The sequence below is a fragment of the Phyllopteryx taeniolatus genome, chromosome 12 (assembly GCF_024500385.1).
Source record: "Phyllopteryx taeniolatus isolate TA_2022b chromosome 12, UOR_Ptae_1.2, whole genome shotgun sequence".
In the NCBI taxonomy this organism is placed as follows: Eukaryota; Metazoa; Chordata; class Actinopteri; order Syngnathiformes; family Syngnathidae; genus Phyllopteryx; species Phyllopteryx taeniolatus.
In genome coordinates, this window is record NC_084513.1 from 23,315,072 (window position 1) to 23,334,669 (window position 19,598).

At 43.5% G+C, this 19,598-nt stretch overlaps 1 long non-coding RNA gene across 1 annotated transcript; it reads left to right on the top strand.

Annotated features, from left to right (window-relative positions):
- The first annotated feature begins 2,259 nt into the window (after positions 1-2,259).
- On the top strand, positions 2,260-8,901 carry LOC133487250 (uncharacterized). The gene is made up of 3 exons (XR_009791272.1): positions 2,260-2,350; positions 3,510-3,613; positions 8,420-8,901. It is a non-coding gene; the product is annotated as an uncharacterized LOC133487250 (long non-coding RNA).
- The last annotated feature ends 10,697 nt before the right edge of the window (positions 8,902-19,598 follow it).

The window sequence follows — 19,598 nt, forward strand, 5'->3', positions numbered from 1 at the left end:
AAACCTTCAATGTTCCTCTCACATAAACCAGAAAGACGCCATAAAACGTCGTTAAATATCAACGCTAAAAGCCTGTGCCTCGTATGAAGCCCGTATAAGTGTATGAGCACTGAACCTCGCTGCCGTGTTTTTAAAGAAAACTAAGCTAAGTTAGCAAGAGCTAACATTTTGGCTAACACCGGTCATTCGAACATTCAAACTCTCAGCATACACTAAATGAATCATTTTCATTGAATCAAAGCTGAAATATTAAATGTGATAGATTACTTCCGTTTTTTTCTCAAGTTACGTACTTTTGATTTTTTTGCCAGTGCAAGCGGACTCAAGCCAGTTTTATGGCCAGCAAAGATCACAGTCGTCGAATTATCTATACTGATCATCTGTCAATGACAAAAAAAAATTTGTGTGTAAATGATCAACAAGTGTTGAGTGGAGAATCAATGAGGCTTCATTAAAACTGTCCAACAGACACACACAGGAGCACATGGTCACTTTGGCGTGATGATGATGCAATGAGCCGCCATATCCTCGAAAATGTCACGTTTCCAGGAAGCGTGGCTAGCCTGCGTGTCCCGTCCAACCTCTCGGTTCCTGCGCGACACAGTAGCTACAACACCGTGAGTTTGTTTCCACTCCAGCTGCTTCGAAAAGGAGGGCCGCGTTCACAATGGCCGCCACAGGGATGGGGGGGGGGGGGGTTCTTCTTCCACACCATTGCACAACGTGAGTGGCGGATGGATGTAGTCTCATCGCAAATGAAGTCGACGGACAAAAAGCTGCTAAGAACACAAAAAGTTTGTGTCATACTCTTGAGTCCATTTATGATGAGGCGCCAGGTGAGGCAGAGGGTGCAGCTGGCTGCTCCTCAAAAGGGGGAAGCTCTTCCCTTTGACCTTTGCATATCTGTGCAGTGGAGTAGGAGGCTGGGGAGGGGGTCCCAGATGGATAGAGGGCTTCGGGCCATCAGGGAGTGGACAATGCAACTTTCAGATGCCGGCACAAAAACATCAGCGCGAGAGGAAGGGAGGTGCTCAAGCGTGCCACCTTCTTCAATCCCTTTTTGTCCTGTTTGGAACATCTTCACACGCAGAGTCATAATGACCTTGTCAGTAAGTATTCCCTGACAGACTTTAAAGCAACCGTAAGGAATAATTACAGCCCCGCCTATAATGACAAATTGCAGTTTAACAATCTATCATCCTTTTAGTACACGCACCTCCATCGCTATACTGTGGAGACAAAAGACAGCGAGTGACGAGAGTGATTGTTTTGCGAGCTGAAGTGTGGCCGTGAGGTTTGAACAATGAGCTTATGCTCCAGCCTCTCAACCCCTCCCTCACCTGTAATAACACAAATGACATAGATTAAGAGCGAAAAAGGCTCTGAAGCTTTCGCTCATCCATCAAGATCATCCGCAGAACTCCCGACTGTTGGCCCATTCTCGCTCCCCGTGTATTCTTTTTGATCTTCACCTCGCTTTATCAGTAAACACTTGTTCTTCCCTCGCATCAAGGAGGCGAGAGCAGGGTGACTAGAGGACTCCAAATAATGCAATTAAACACTGACCGCAGGGTTCAGTGCTGCTTATCAATACACCCGGCGGGGGCCCCGAGAAAGGCTGGAACCGGAGCGCCGGCCGGCTACTGCGAGTAGGCGAAGCGTTTTATTCGAGCGTCTCTCAAAAACACACTTTGCTGGGAATTGGACTGTAGATGCTGCTTCTTAAAGAGGACCAATCATGAAAAGGGAACAACTGCTACTGATTCTATTCTGCTTTTCTCAGTTGCGTGACACACAGGGACAAGAACACACAAGTTGACTTGCTAAATCAACTTTTATTGGACTCTTGGTTTTGGAAATGAAATGTAACAAATTGTTTTCCCCCTTATTTATATATATATATATATATATATATATATATATATATATATATATATATTTGCAATCGCATTTTTGGATGTTTATTTCTCATTGAATCATGCATTTATCTTAATTAATCTCAAAATATATGCATATGCAGCCTGTGGGAATCTATAATTATGATTTTTTTTTTTTAGGACTGTCTAACGCTACCTGAATAAAGCTACAATATGTAAAACATTTATGCTGTGTTAAAATGAGATATTTGGTAAACAAATATGTGACATGTATGTTTGTTTTGGATTTTTCTTTGTTGAAACGCTTCTTACATTTATACGAAAAAAACATGAATAAAAGCATATTGACGCCTCCCGGAACCATTTTTGCACTGGTCGGAACCATGATTGTCCACTATCCATGTTTACCGCACGGACATATGTTGCAGACGGACGCAGTGTTGAGCCAGAGGAAAAATAACAGAGGAGCGTCTGTAAGTGATTCTTAAGACACTATTAGATGTGTAATATATATGTATAACATGATGTATGAGTGATCTGAATGCTAGTTAGCGTTTTTGTTTACCTAAAATGGTAATTGCTAGCGCGCTAAAGCTAATCGCGATTGCTAACCGTTAGCATCTCATTGTTGTCTCAAAATCTGTACACAGAATTTATAATATACACTCAGTACCAACATATACAGTTTAAGCATTGAAGTCAATCCCTCGTAAATGAGAATAGAATGCATGTTAGTAGTAAAAATAATAATAATTTAAAAAAAAAAACATTTAAAGGGGGTGGGGGGGTGATTGGTCAATGGAATAGTTGATAGGATAGTCGATTCTAAAAAGTTTCAATAGTGACAGCCCTGCAAACAATGAAGAGTATGTCTACAGTAAACCCCCCTCCATCGTGGGGTTACGTTCCAGACCTGTCCACGATAGCGAAGTTGATTTTTTTTTTCAACTTTTAACACTTTTAAAACAATCCACACACAAACACAGCATATATTGAGAGAGAGCGAGAGAGAGAGTGAGGGGGAGTGCATTGTCAGAGAGTTGTCGTCACACTAGACGGAAGAGAGCCCCCAAAAATCCAACATGCTAAACTTTTCATTTCTGGTGTCGTAGGGCTATCGTGAGGACAAATCGTTGGTCGTGGATTATGTCACACTACAAGGTGTTTTGTCGTTCTCGACCAAATATATCGGTCCCGATCCGGGAAATCGGCCGCGATAGCTAATCGGGCCAATATCAGGGCTAAAATCCTGTAATGTGATCGAGACATAAAGGGAAGAGGGACACAAAAGGAGCCAGTCCGAAAATAAAGTTCACATCTGAGCTTGGCAGTTGCGCTCTAAATTGAAGGACTAGTTGGAGTTTGGTGTATGACAGGGAAGGGTGACCGTGTTCATCGTAGCTCGATCCACGTTGCACAGAGACACCGTGTGCCGACTTGCTTGGTTCCGCCTGGTTCCACTCAAAAGGAGCGTGAACATGTTTAACACACTGAAGCATACGCTAATTAAAAATCCACACAGCACTGGCCAATCAATATGCCTAATTAATTTGTCTATACATCACCACTGGACGCATTTCTTGTCTTTATGTGTGTTGGTTTAGAAATTACTTTAAAAACATTATTTTATAGGCTACGAATTCCGACTCAATTCCTTGACCTGCCTGTGTCATAATGGACTTCATAATGAATCATTACATGTGACTTGTTGGAAGCGGCAGCTCATCATCCAGGAGGTGAGTGTGAATGATATACAGTTCACCTGTGATTAATCTTAATGCAGCTTTGGAGCTGGCCATGCATGTCTGGCTGCTCGGTGTCCTAATGAATTCTCCCTGAGAGGTGGGAACACGGGAATAGCGCTTTCCTCCAGGGCAGGCAATAATCAGAACTCGCCCCCTCCTGAATATTCTCGCACTTCAGCCCGGACGGGAACACGGGATTCTTAATTCGGCGCCCCCGCCTCTTTCGAAAGTGCTAATTTGATCAGATTCAAATACCAGTGGGGGAGAAAGGCTTGTTATCGTCTTGCGGACTTTCTGCTATAAAAAGACTGCAATTTAATTTTGTAACGCAGGTGAGATTTCGTGTGCACTTTAAAAAAAAAAAAAAAATCTAATTTAATGTTCTCCATAAAACAGTGGTTCTCAAAGTACCACCTCAAAAAATACTTCGCTCTTCAAGTACCACCATAATGAGCAACATTAAAATACAGTTTGCGTAGTAGGCCCAAGTGTTCATGAAAAATGGGGTAAACGTTTTATTACTAAAAAGTATATCTAGTATTATAATTATATTATTATTATTATTATTACACGAACATAATTTAAGCACATTTAAAACTGTGCTTAAATATTGGGGGGGGGGGGGAACCCGACTTAAATAATGATTCAATTAAAATGGGTAAAAATTGTACCAAAATAAATGTTTTGTTCTAAAAGATTAATATGCAAATTTATTGTGCTTTAAAATTAAAAGGAGCCCGCATACCACACTTTGAAAACCACCGCCATAGACATAGACACAATGGGCTTTTCTCAATCTGACAAACGTACTCACGACACTGAAAATACTCCAGAGATTTATTTTCATCCCCTTTGGCTATGACACCTGTTTAGTACTTCTGGCCATTACTTACGTAAAAACTTTGCTCTGTTTTGAACTGCAGGATGCAAGATTCCACTACCAGCAAATAAATGTGTGACTACTTGGTGATCTAAAAGTGATTGACCTCCACAATAAAAACATTCCCAACCACAACTAGTAACTTTGGCTATCGCTAAGAAAACATTGTTGAACTGGGAAGATAAGATGGCTACCAATATCAAGCCGTGGTTGAATCTTATCTAAGAGTACATAAACTTCTGACGCTCCTTTGGTCCGCCTCCGCCCTTGGCACCCCACCGTGGTCTCTCGGGTGGGCGCGGGATCTCCCGCTGGTCACGGGTCTTCTTGCGGTGGTCGGCATCTCCCGGTCGCGGACGGGTCGCCTCCCGTGCTCTGGGACGAGGTCCGGGCGCCTACTCGGGGTGGCGTGGGGGCTCATGACTGTGGACTGGGTGCGACTGTTCCCGGCAGGCACTGAACAACACTTGCCGTCTGCGTGAAAGTCACCGTCATTAGCAGCCGACATCTCCTTAGCGGTATTGGCCCTCCCGACATCAGGCGGAAATGTTGACATGACAAAAGCCATCCACACTTGCTCACTCCCCATTCAAGAAATACAAACGTCAAAAGGATTCAGAGTTGCAGCTACAACAGCTTCAAGTCTTGTGGAAAAACTTTGTGTGTCTGAGAGAACTTGGGTGTCTCGGCTAACACCAACTGTAATTGCTAGCTCTGCTTTTGTTTGAAATCTCATGCTGTATTCTCCTATGTGAACTTTCATGGTTGTAAACGACGACGCTTCTTCCTGCCTCCAGCCGGCCTCACTTTGCTTGAAGCAGCCCTGCAGCATTTCTCCGCTCTTCTACTTGAACGTGATCCTCCAAAGACCTCTCACTCACACAACACGCACACACACGTACATGCGCGCACACAAACTTAACCCTGACTGCTTGCAAACAAAAAAAGGGCTAATTTAAAAGGGAGATAACCAACTTAACAAAGAATGAATCTGAACTCTCTCTTTTTTTTTTTTTTTGAAGCTGCACATTAAGAAAACGAAAATATAACTTAGCAAACGCTCATCAGAAGACATCTGTGCATGCACGTCGACTACTTAAGATGAAATATGCAGGAAATAATAGAAAACTAAACGTGATACATATTTAATCACAAAGGGGAAGGACAAATTGGGTGATGAAGAAAGACAAAAACAAACTAAATGAAACTAAATTAAATTAATGAAGTTGGTGGGGAGGAGAAATCAGGTGATGACCACCTGTGAAAGTAGACAATGACGGATCGTGTTTTCACGGAGTCCCTGCAAGGTTGCCGAAACATGTGGAGTAACATCTGCACACACACACGCGCACACAAATGTAAACACAAACAACAGGCCTGCTGAGTTGAGTTTTACTCCTATCAGCTGCTTCTGACCACACAGGCCACCCCGACTCTCAACGCAACACTTTCATCAGGAGAGTAAAGTGGGGTGGGAGTTCGGAGTTCGTGCTGGCGTGGGGACTGGGACGGGAGTGGGTGACCCGACCACATTAAAACGCAATCATTGTGACTCGCTGCCCAGTGAAAACCCATTTATTCCACGGTCACCCCCTCCTCTTCCTCATTTGAGAGCGAGGAGGGGAAGCGAGAGAGACGACTGCTCAGGCCTGGAGAATTGAATCTTTCTTTGTGTGTGTGTCAACGGACGAACTGTCGGCTGTTAGAAAACTACAGTTACTTGTTTACTTTCAAACTCAGTTTGTCGCAAACATGAGTGACATCACGCACGCTGCGATCGCGGCATCTATGGCGTATCACCTGTCATAAATGGGGGTTCACCGTGTACAGAGTTTGAAGGAAATGGAATAGTCCAGGGTGTTATTTTCAGGCGTACGCGCTACTGCCCATGCGGGTGGTCTAGGAGTTTTTTTCATCACACTATTAATCTATGAATACTTTTCAACACTGTGCATAGTACAAATTTAAATGAGCATTTTAGTCTGGCTTTTGGGCTCTAGCCTTGTCTGTGAAAGTGACCCTGAATGCTGTTTTCATGGATTACCATTTTCATTTTGATGAAAAACACAATGGTGGCATTTTAAAAATTCCAAAATTCAAATTTGCTTTTCCAGTTCCAGTTTCCCCCCCCCCTAAGGTAGCAAAAGTGGTACTTCTGAATAAGTCCAGACACTCACATATAAATGCTTTTTTTACGAGATGATCAGGAGGCAATGAAAAAAAAAAAAGGACAATAATGGCGAGCAGATGCTGCAAAAGCGAGATTGGGAAGGTGAGGTCACGTGCATATTTGTGGCAGGATGCAGGATAATGATGGAGTTGCAAGAAACACACACACACACATATTCATACGCAGAAGGCCCAGGCACAGATAGAAAAGTTTGAGGGGCTCCAGAGGCAGTTTCCTCCCAGTAGCAGCAGGGGGAGCAGCGCAACTGTAATTCTGAACGGATGTAGGTTCAGCCCACTGGGTCAGGAAGTGTGCCTGCGTGTTTTCATCGCACTTTTTTTCTTGGTTTTTTTTTTTTTTTTTCCAGTTAGCAGGATTACATAACCGAATCTTCACAAAACCTCTTGCCGTGACAGGGCCATTCAAGTTCTTCAGTTGAATTTGTTCAAGATAAGGTATTCACATCTAGGAATTCATATCTTAGTGAATAATGCCACAAAAGTCAGGCATATTCAGGAGGGAGGTATCTCTTAAGGGTGTCCAGTTTGGTATTTACTTGCTTATGCAAAAATAAAGCAAGCGATGTTGGTACAGATCTGAATCAATATCTGGGTGAATAATACCCAAAAGGCGAGCTTTTACTTCAAATGTCACGTGTGCACGTCCAGTCGACTCCTCAAGTCAAACATTTCAACCAAATTCACTGATTCATTATTTCTCAGCGTATTAACCTGAATAAATTATGAGCTCAAAATGTTATATGAACTTACCTCCTACAAATTAATTTCCTTGTTTGTTAGGCAGAAGCATAGGTAAATTTCACTCATGCTAATGGCGACTCCAGCAGAGAACTTTTTTTTTCCAAAGGCACTGTCAGTGTAAAATGTTTAGCTGTGACACAGACTTTTGTGCCAGAATTCTTCAATAACACCAATCTGCACGCTTACATGCAGAAACAATGTCGGCATAAGGAGAATTGATGGAATTGTGTTTTTCTTTGTGCCGTTGACAGATGGCTGGCTGTGGTTACGCAAACGGCCTATTCGTGTGTGTGTGTGTGTGTGTGTGTGTGTCCCACAGTCTGGTGGGTCACGTTTATGTCCCTCCTTCCAGGAGGCTCAAGCTTCCAACCAAATGTGGAAAATTACAGGTTGTTTTTTTTGTCTTACATCAGAGAAAGACAATTTTTTTAATTTATTCATTTATTTTATTTTATTTTTTTTCTCCAGTTTTAAAAATTGGAAAAGCATTTTGGAAACAAATCCGCAAATAGATGAATCCGAACCCGAGTATGTGGGGGTCCACTGCCATGGCACGTCAATACAGACAAATTGAGTTACAAGCTTTGTCACAGGACAAATTAAATTAAATTAAACCACCGTACAAATTCAACAATACAATAAAAGCAAGATGCTTATGGGATTGTCAAAGCTACTCCCCCTCGCCCCCCCCAAAAAAAATAAAACCTCTTTCCTGTAACTTCCTTGATGAAGGTCAAAGGCTGCAGGAGGAATTGACACACACACAGTTACCATCAATCTTCTCCTTGATTTTTGCCATCATTCTCTTCCCTGCTGAACAGACTTGTGTCATTTGCCGTTGGCCTTCTGTGTACTGTATATGCGTGCGTGCGTGCGTGTCCGTTAGCCACCGTCGAGACATGCCACATTACCCGCTGTCGCCAGCTCCAGCCTCAATGACCTTGGCTTGGTCCCGCACGCCATTAATTCTGACTCTTTCTGTCCAGATCCACCTCAAAGCCTCATCTCCCACGGATCCACTTGTGTCCTTTAGACGTGTGTTTGCGTGTGCGCGCGCAGGGTCGCCCACAGCTCGGCGGGTCCGTTGAAGGTGACACCTCGCGCCCCGTGCGGAGATAATGAAGGCTTTAACTTCACGAGCCGAGCCTATCGGATTGTGGCGGCGGCCCTCGGCGTGAGGGAACGGGTCGCCGCCCTCCATTTCACGTGCGTCCGAGCGACGTGGAAGCTTTTTCCCGCCAAAAGGCCTCTTTATCATCATCATCTTCATAACGATCACTTATGCCGGTGACACTTGTCTGGTTGTACATCGGTGAGGTCTGGCGTGCTGTTTGCCAACTGTCATGGCACCCGAAGAGACAAGATGTCAGTGAGAGAATCCAAACGTCAGCGCCCCTTCTCCTCCGCTCACCTTTTCCTCCCCCTTTCATTGGCCAGGTTTCCTTTCCATAATAAAAGGAACCTGTGGAACTAATCCTTGCAAATCTCCTGTGCTTTCTGTGCTGTACCTCCAGGCTACACAGCGCCACTGAAAATCCCCCATTTGCATGCCTAAACTGCACTAACTGTGAATACAGCCTTTTAGCTGCTAATGTAATAACATCTCCATTTCAGGGGAGGGGGTGGGGGGAAGGAGGTGCAAAACTCTCCCTCCTCCATAGTACAATTGGGCTGGCGCATGCATGCATACAGATCATCTGTAAGTGAAGCCCTGATGACAAGCAGATAAGGCAGCACGCACGCACGCACACGGTCGTTAGTGAGCAACAAGCGGCTCGCTGCCATTAAATGATGCAGAACATGATTTTAATTTAGATATGCGCCCTTTTTCTGTCTGCAAGTGGTGCTACTACTACTTGCACTGCTACTAATACATCTAATACAGTGGAACCTCGATTTACAAACGTCACTGGTTGTTGATCGGACTTGAAAATTTAATATAATGGTCCCATAAGAAATAATGTAAACATGAATATTTGGTTCCAGCCTCGACATACTCCCTATTTTAGACAAGGTTTGCACACTTTGAACACAATATAAAGCAATACAAAACTGTATATCAAACATGACAAGGGGTGACCAATCAAACATCTCCATTCACCAGGCATCAAGGGGTTAACCACAACAGCTGCTGCCGACATGCACCCACTTTCACGTCACGTGTCCCTCGGGTGCGTTCAAAGCCAGTTGGAAATCACAAAAGCCCTGAAGGTTGAACAACAAGATTGCTACAATTGTGAAGAATTTAAACAAATGACAAAATTGACGAATGAAACATTAGCACACTGCAATAAGGTACGACCATCGGGCAATATTGTTGTTCAATCTGTGGTTCGTAAATGGAATAGTGGAATAGTTCTGTAACTGAGGTGTGCGTAAGTCACATGATCGCAAAGTGAAAAAATAATCATGAACAGCGTTTGCTTTCACAGTTTTGCTGCTTCGCAAAAGAAAGAGGGAAGTCAAGTTTCATGGCTCGGGTGTCAGCTGCAAGATGAACAAATCTTTGACAATTCTGTATTCCGACATCGATGAGAGTGTGTAAAATGTAAGTTATGCCGCCACCACACATGCAGACGTTCATTATAAGCTGTAACATACGTGATTGTTGAAATGTAATGCTTATATACAGTACATTAGTAATAATAACAAGAATACATGTCACCGTTAGTTGATATAGCGTAACTGGACTTTTTAAACCAACGGTTTAAAAGAAAACGCACATGCTGCGAGCTTTAGCTCCATTTACCTCCGTCCGCATGACGGTGTTGGCATTGTTTGCCAGCTTCATATGAGATGAGAGGCTCATTTTGCTTTATATCTGCTCCCAAGTGTAAGCACTAGGTGCTCACACAACACACAAGGTAAGCGGAAATATCCGCTGGAGACATCAGAGGAATGTCATTTTATAATGTCATTTTTTTGCTAAGTATTGGTCTCTGGCTTTGCGGTCAAATTTTCTCTGTAAATTCCCTTCCCTTGCTCACGTCTTTCACGATGCGGTGACTTCACAGTACCGGACGATACGGGAGTGGATTTTGACTCCCGCCCACTCCCAGAAACTGATCCCATTTGCTCCTAATCCCATGCTAAATTTTACAGAATCCCACTCCCATGACACCCCGCCTATTTTTTTTTCCCACTCCTTGTCAGTCCTGCTTAATTTCTATTAAGATTGTACAAGTCACCAGGAGTGAAACCAATGTTTCGCCTCACAGTGACTTTGTTGTCATAGTTCCCACTCCCTTGATTAATAGTGAAATTTACTCCCGTGGGATTCCCTCGGTGGGAATCCTGAAAAAATGTCAATTTCATGGAACCAATGTTAAAAATTAGGTTAGAAACATAGTGCATATCAGTGCTTCTGATAGTGTTTACGCCAACAGAAAAGGCCTTGTTGTCACTGACCGACCACAATTGTCTGAACAGTTCATAAAGCGTTAATGAGTCCAACGGTTTGACTTAAAAATGTATTGATTGTGTTTGACTTTAGGCAAACAGCATTGTTGTCTTTGTAAAGGCAGATTTATTTGATACAAGTCTTGTTTAGGATCTAATTGGATTGTGCCATTGTTGCTAATGTTACGGCTGGTGAGTGTAGTGCTGTTCATGGGCCTTTCTGTGGTCACGCCCGCTTTCGAGAGAATTAAACTGGCAGATTTAGCTCACCGTGGCAGTCAAAATTGGAGCTTTTGGTTCGGGGTCGTCGAGTGTGACGAGACTCCTTTAAAAAGGAAATAACAGCTAAAGTTCTATTTTATCTCCATAGAGAACACAATTTCCACGTCTTATGACGACGAGTCCAAAGGTGTCGGATTAAAGAAATTTCCAAGATTAAAAACAAAACCAAAAAAAAGGCCTCAAGCAGTAATTTTACTATTTTGGAGGATCTAATTGGCTACCAGAGTACCAGTCACCTGACAGAACCTTTCCACGTTTCATGTACAACTCATTTACATTAGCAGCACGAAAACAAGCAAGCTTTACCACAGCAGACACAGAACTTGAACACATCACAAGATTGTATCTGTGAGAGATGACACGTGCTATCACATTAATTGTCCAATTACATGAAATAAAACCTCCTGCTTCTCCCAAATGTTCTCCTTCGACACAGTGAAGATAACTGAGACATCGCTCATGTCACACACACACACACACACACACAGACATGCATATATATACACACACACACACACATCACTCCCTCTGAGAGCAGGGGGGTTCATGTGAATAATATTAACTTCAAAGTGATTTTTTTTTTTTTTTTAGGAAGCCATCTGATCAAGCTGTGCAGTACTGTACATCAATGTGACACGCCTCCTCTAATACATCACACAAACACACTGACTGTATCTGCTGACGCTAAACACACTTCCATTTTATGAAGACCCAGTTACTTGAAAAGGACCCAGTTACACTACTACAGCTATACAAATCCAAGGTATTATTCGTATGACTATTGATACTGGTCCTGATACACCGATAGGACTATTAGCCTATTAGTACTATTGACAGCACAACTACTACTACAACTGGTGCTACTACTACTTTTCCTCTTAATACTACTACTGTTGTTGCATCAGCTATTACGTCTAGCACTACCTTACAATGACTACCGATAGAGCTATAACCTTTATCGCTACTCCTACGGCAGCTGCTGAAGTCGTAAATACTGCCGAGGTTATTATTTTATTATTACGATTACAGTGACGTCCCGCTATATCGCGGTTCGTCTTTTGCACGCCAACTATATCACAGATTTTTAGGCGATCGGTTTTTTGGGGGGGGGGGGGTTGACAGTACACAGGTAAATCCAAATTTAGAGTCGCATGCCTTCACTGTAGTGCCAGGTAGCACTGACTTCTACTGCATGTACGTAGATGATACAGCAGCATAATCACATTTTTAAGAGTAAGAAGAGACAGAGAAGGTCCCATATTAAGCTACAGCAATTGTTGTTGTTATTGCAGTTGTTGTTCCCACAGAGCAAAGAGAATACAGTATATGCCTGTTTGTATGTGTTGCTGCTCCCTTTGTGTCAAAATAGCAGCTGTTGCAAAGGTTGACAGATGCAATAACATAAATGCTAATTTGTAAGCCCCTCTACGGCTTTTCAGATTTGATGTTAGCATTAAGCCAGCAGACTGAACTCTTTGTTCTGGTCAGCAGCATTCTGAATGAACTGCAGCTGTTTAATGCTCTTTTGGGGGAGTCCAGTCAGAAGACCATTACAATAGTCAAAGTCTACTTGAGATAAAAGCATGGATGGGCTTCTCCTGGTCTGTTTGGCACATGCAAGCCCTCACTCTGGATATGTTCTTCAGTTGTTAGATGGCAATTTTAGGAATTGATTTGCTCTAACAATTGAAAGTCAGGTCAGAATCTATCAGCACACCAAGGTTTCATACTTGCTCTTTGTTTTTTAAAGACAGCGATTCCAGGTATTTACTAACAGCAATCCTCTTTTCGTGATTGCCAAAAACAATTACCTCAATTTTGTTGTGGTTTAATTGAAGAAGGTTTTGGCACATCCACTTATTTATCTGTTTTAGACAGTGACACAATCAATTGAACCGCAGTCATCTGGAGACACTGCAAGATATAACTGTGTATCAGCTGCATAGCTATGATAGTCAACATTAAAGTTTGGAAGAATTCGACCCAAGGGTACCATATACAGGCTGAACAGGAGGGACCCAAAAACTGACCCTTGAGGGACCCCATAGGTCATTGCTATTGGATGAGATTGACCACTACCAGTAGTTACAAAATAACTCCTTTCCTCCAGGTTGGACTTGAACCATTGAAGGACTGTTTCATTTAGTCCTACCCATGTTTCCAACCTGTTCAGCAGTATGGTTGTGATGTACCGTATCAAAAGCCACACTGAGATCCAACAAGACCAGAATTAACACCTTTCCAGAGTCAGTATTCAACCTTATATCATTTAGCACTTTGATAAGAGCTGATTCTGTACTGAGAGGAGTTTGGAAACCTGATTGAAATTTGTCCAAAAGTCCATTTATTGTTGTTGTTATTGTTGCTGTTGCCTAGTTGTGTAGCCCTGACGAACGCTTGGTTAAAATTAACAATACTTTGTATGTAGATTTAAGACATTATTCGATGTGAAATGTACATGTCATAACATGATGAGTGAACTGAATGGTAGTTAGTGTTTTATTTCCCTAAAATGGTCATCGCTAGCGTGCTAATGCTAATTGTGAATGCTAACCATTTAGCAAAGGCTAATTTTGTCGTCTCAAATTCTGTACAGTTTATACCATGCACTTAGTCCCAACATATGCAGTTTAAGTAAAGAAGTCCAGCCCTCAGAAATTAGAATAAAATGCATGTTAGTAGGTGGACGACTGGTTAGCACATCTGCCTCACAGTTCTGAGAACCAGGGTTCAAATCCGGGCCCCGCCTGTGTGGAGTTTGCATGTTCTCCCCGTGCCTGCGTGGGTTTTCTCCAGGTACTCTGGTTTCCTCCCACATCCCAAAAACATGCCTGGTAGGTTGATTGAACACTCTAAATTGCCCGTAGGTGTGAATGTGAGTGCGAATGGTTGTTTGTTTCTATGTGCCCTGCGATTGGCTGGCTACCGGTTCAGCACGCCCGTGACCCGCGTGATGATAAGCGGTACAAAAAAATGGATGGATGTATTTTAGTAGTGAAAAAGAAAAAAATGGAGGGGGGGGGGGGGGGGGGGGGGGCAGCAGCGATTCCTCGAATATCCGCCGAAATATCTATATAATATCTAAATACCTATCAATTCTGAAAAGATTTGATGGTGACAAGCCCTATTTATATGTGTTGCTGCTCCATGTGTGTTAAAGTAGTCATTAGATGGTGTCACAATCCTTGCTGCCTCCTCTCCTGCTGTGGTGGAACTTTCCACTCTGTTCCTGGCCAAACTTCAGCTCATTAGCCAACCACCCACACCTTGAGTGCCCAGCTCAAGCTCCTCATCTCGACACTTCCTAAGCAGCCTCACTCCACTTCAGCTTTACCAGCTCGTGCCAGAATTCCCAACATTTGTTTCCAGATAACCTTGTTTGATCCTGACCTTTCTTCATCAACTCTGCAGACAGATCTCGCTTCTGTTTCCGACCAAGAGTTTGAATACACCCTCTGGATCTGACTGTGTGGTACTGACACAAGAAACCCTGGTTTGAGACAAAGCTACTTAAAATCCAGACAAGACTGTTCCCTGTTGCGCTAGTACCTCGTTTTTTGGAAAGATTCTCTGTTATTGCCAAGAACGCTGTGTTGTGTGCTCTTGGGTTCTGCCACTCTCTGTGGTCACTCATGAAGCCAGCACAGAAGAGGACTGAAGGTGTCCTGGAGGAGCACAAGCTTGTGATGTCTGCAGCAGCTCTGAAGCCCCGCAAGCAGCCGACGCTAACAGCTTCAATCAACCAACTGCAGAAGCTCACAGCTTTGATGTCCCAGCATGTTGCATCCTCTCCAGTTTCTCCTGCTCCACCTCCAGTTGTAGCACCCCAGGACACCACGATGGAGACCCAGAGACATGTGGCCTATTCCTGACAAATACCTGCTTGTTGTTCTCACCCCAGCTCTAAACTTTTGCCCCTTGCCTTTGCCCGACGCTAGCGAAGAACGTGGTGACCAGGCTCCTCTCTCCAGGGAACACCGCTAATCTACTTGGGCCAACCGGTGGCGTTCTACGGGCCCCGCCCCGGAGGTGGGACAGAAGGTGTGGCTTTCCATCAGAGGTTTACCTCCCCGGGTGGAGTCCAGGAAGTTGTCGCCCAGATTTATCGGTCCACTCCCCAACCATTTTTTTTCTTTATATGGTCTCGTGGGTGAGTTTGGCGCATATCCCCCACTGTCCAGCTACTACCACTGCTACTTTTACAGCTAATATTACTGTGGTGGTTACTAGAACTACGAGCGCTTTTTCTGCTCCTGTTGCCAAGCTACTGTACTGAGTCAAACAAACAAGATACTACTAATAATAATACTCCCATGACTACTGTCACTGCCATGCTGCAATAAGTCCCGACAGATGAGGAAGAGACAATCATAATCTTACATATTCTCAACAACAATAATTAAGCATCTCACAAATAAATTGAAGATGTATTCAGGAAGATGAGTTTTCAGTGCAGTGCAATAACACACACACGTACACAGATAAACAAATAAATAAGCACGAACCAGATTTGTGCCTAGGAGGAACATTTTGGTGCATCCGTACCACTGAGCAACCACCACCCTCCCTTCCCAAAAATGAGCCTGGAAACCCCCACGAACAACTTATTGAGGTCTCTATCCCCATGGCAACACAGAATAGTTTTGATGATGCTCCTTCGTGCAGGCAGGGCCTCGTCCGCCGAATCACAGCAGAGATTGACGCGCCGTGGCTTGTTACTAAGGGCGGCGTTCGAGCAGCGAGAGCGAGGGGGCCGCAGATGGTTGGACCGATTGACACTTTGAAGAGAGCCCCTGCCCACACTCACAACTGGCTCCTGCAATATTGATTTGAATGGATGCAAGGGAGTGAGAGCTAGTGGCCTATGAATAAGTAAGTCATGGATAATAATATGAGGTAAATCAAAAGATATTCCAACTGAATCAAATATGTGCCATCCATTGCCGCTTTCTGGAGCCTTGTCAGCCAGCGTCGGGATGGAGTACACCACTGAACTGAACGGGAACTGTAGAAAACAAGGTAAACATGATTGAAAGCTGTCTTTAGAATGCCTGCCCTAGAATGATGTTTCAATTGTGCCCCAAGGAGAAATAGCTGGCAACTTTGTCATCTGTCCTCAGGCTCAGTGCCGATCCAAATGGTTCAAGGCAGTGCATCCGACTTCTGACACGATTTGTCACAACATTTGAATCTGGGTCTTTTGGGTTAGGAAAGCTTTACAATACCAAAGGGCCAGATTAAGCACGGCTGCCCCCACGGCGCCCTGCCCCACTTCTGACATCACAGGCACGGACGTTTCAGAGTCGCCGTACCCTCAACACAGATTTGAACCCAAGCAAAACACATCTGCAGCGATCTACACACAGTCATTAACAATGTTGTCATGTTATTATAGAAGTATTGATTCTGACCTGCTCCAGCACAGCTGCATGCTGTCATATTGCATTTTTGTAAAGTATGGATAGTATAGTCTCTGTAATTGTGACGTGATAGGGGAACTATTAAGGGATGGATTGAGTAGGGCCGGCACGGTGGACGACTCGTTAGCACGTCTGCCTCACAGTTCTGAGGACCGGGTTTCAATCCCCGGCCCCGCCTGTGTGGAGTTTGCATGATTGAAGACTCTGAACTGCCCGTAGGTGTGAATGTGAGTGCGCATGGTTGTTTGTTTCTATGTGCCCTGCGATTGGCCGGCGACCGGTTCAGGGTGTACCCCGCCTCCCGCCCGAAGATAGCTGGGATAGGCTCCAGCAGCCCGCGACACTCGTGAGGATAAGCGGTAAAGAAAATGGATGGATGGATGGATGGATTGAGTAGGGTTAGCCTTGACTGACAGCCCCATTGCCATATGCGTGGCATTGAGAAAATGGTCAAATATGATACATTGCATTTGAGACTTTGTGAAATTGGTAAAAATGATTCTTACGGTGAAAAACTACCTGAAGAGAAATGATAAAACAATCATCAGTGGTTTGAGGTGTGTGTTGTCAGTCTGGCGAAAGCATGACGGTGGACCGTGGCATGCTGGGAAGGGCCCCAATCCAAGTCACAAGCTCGCCGGGCAGCATGTTCGACACGACCAGCGCGCCACCGGCATCATTTACGCGAGCGCCTGAACTCAACACCGTCGCTCTGTCGTCTCCCCTTCCTTCACCTTCCTCAGCTGTCCATAAATGCCCCCACCCCTCCCCAAATCAGCCCTTTCTTCACTTCAACCTCAGAGCCTCATATCCCCTAAGCGCGTGGCGACACGGCAGACAGGCTGCCATGCAGACAGGTGACCGTAAACAATTAATCAACATGGTGACACCTCTGCATCTGGCAGGCCCAACACGGGGAGGGGAGCTGTCAGCTAGCAAAACAAAGCACCCGCAACTCTTACACACACACACACACACACACACACACACACACACACACAGTTGGCCTCACGAGAGGCTAATAAAGTGCGGATTACAAATGGCAGTCGGAATTTTGTCATTAAGCATTATTTAAAGAGAAATGAAGAAAAACATTGCAAAATGCCTAAAAATCCTGGATAAGCACCAAATTTGAACTGATGGTCAAGTGAATTGAATGTTTTTTGTTGTTGTTGTTGCTGTTTGTAAGATGATTCGCTTTAAAAGTGAATGTGTGATGCGTATTCCAATGTGGCAACTCCTGGGGGTCGAGGATGTTTTCCTTCATACGCCCGTCCCCCTCTTGGCATGAAAACGCCCTACAGGCCAGAAAACAGGCTTGAGCGGCATATTCATATGGATGAGTAACAGGTGATGAATGTCAGAGAGCCGCTGGTGGCCTATTGTTTCCGCGGGACCAACGAAATGTGAGGGGGGGTCGATGCAGAGGTCATCCTTTAAGGGACTGAAATGAAACCAAACTTGCGCCAACCATCAAGTATGAAAATGCCTGATTCGACAAATTCTTCCAATTTCATGTTTAAGTCGAGCTGCGCGCAGCTATAATCGGCCCCATTGAGGTACTTGCATTTTGCGGACCTGGCAGGTTGGGGGTTTTGGCACGATGATATTTCATTGAGTTATTTTTATTTTAGTTGACGTAAATAAATAAATCGGAAGTTAGCAAAGAAAATGACTCAGTACTTGAGTAGTTATTTCACTGAATACGTTTTTATCGGAGTCAAATTACCTCTAAAAGTCTTGCACAAATCTTTCCGACCAAGTCATGTATGTTGAGTAAAACTATTCAACTTTCATGACTCATCATTGCCCAACAACCTTTGAGATTTTCGGAAGTAAAAACTTCCTGACTTGGGCGTCGTTCTAGGTGGCGCTGTCGAGCCATTTCTAGGAAACTGCGCCCGAGAAACTTGAAATGAGCAAATCTTTCACCAGACCCGATTTGCGTGCCAAATCTCGTGGGTTTTCGTGCACATTTAGTGCCTCAAAAATGCCTTTGTTTGTCACGACTAAAATAATATCAATGATAATAAGAATAAGAATACTTTCTTCAAGAACAATAGGGACCGCGCAGGTCTACGTGTGCTCGGGCGCTAATTAAAAAACAATATTGTAAAAGGCATTTGTTAGATGCATTTGAACAGCAATTGTAAAACATCTATCGAGTTAAAGATTGTAAAGTTCTCTCCGTATTTGCCTTTCAGATTTCCTAGATGACTAAAAACAGGGTTTTCAACGATAATTGTTAGGATATTTCTGTCACTTTGTCAATGGCACATGAGCGTGATTTTGGGGTTATTTTGCATTGATGGAAAAAAAAACTTTCAACATTATGGCTTGAAAACAGTTCATCTTTGGAGGCATTTTTACAGCTGCTGTCGCTGAGAATTTGAGGACTATAAAAGGCAAAAAAAAAACTTCTTTTAGGACATTTCTACCACTTCTATCACATTGATTCATTTTCCGGGCAGTTATTGAAGAAAAGTTTGAAAATGAATCCATAATAGTCCTTTTCAAACTTCATCAATAACCGGGAAAAAAGGATTCTAAAAGTCCATTTTGGACATTTCTGCGACTTTGTGATCAATCATTCAACTCATTTCTTTTATACTTGTTAATAATTATTTTTAAAAATTAAAATAAATTGTGGCATCCGTTGAAAGAGTCAAAACCCCAAAACAATCTCCATACTATTCCTACAGTATAGGAATGCTTTTCAGAGGCCATTTATGACTAAAACCAGGTTGCAAAGGGTCGTTTTTAGCTTTTCTGCCACTTTATCAGTGGGCTCATTCTGGTGGAATGCCTTTTTGCAGTAGTCTTGGTCATGAAACTTGTTGCACCGACTGAAAGAATGTAAAATGAAATCTGTAGTTTAAAAAAGTCTCCACTATGCCTATTTAAAACTTCTTATACACCAAAAAGCCAGGTTACGAAAGGTTGTTTTTGAGATTTCTGCCACTTTGTCAATGGGGGGTCATTAGCTGGATGCATTTTCCTTTTTTTTTTTTTGTGGTGGGGGATGGGTGGTTGTTGTTGATATTAAGACCCGGGAAGGTAGATT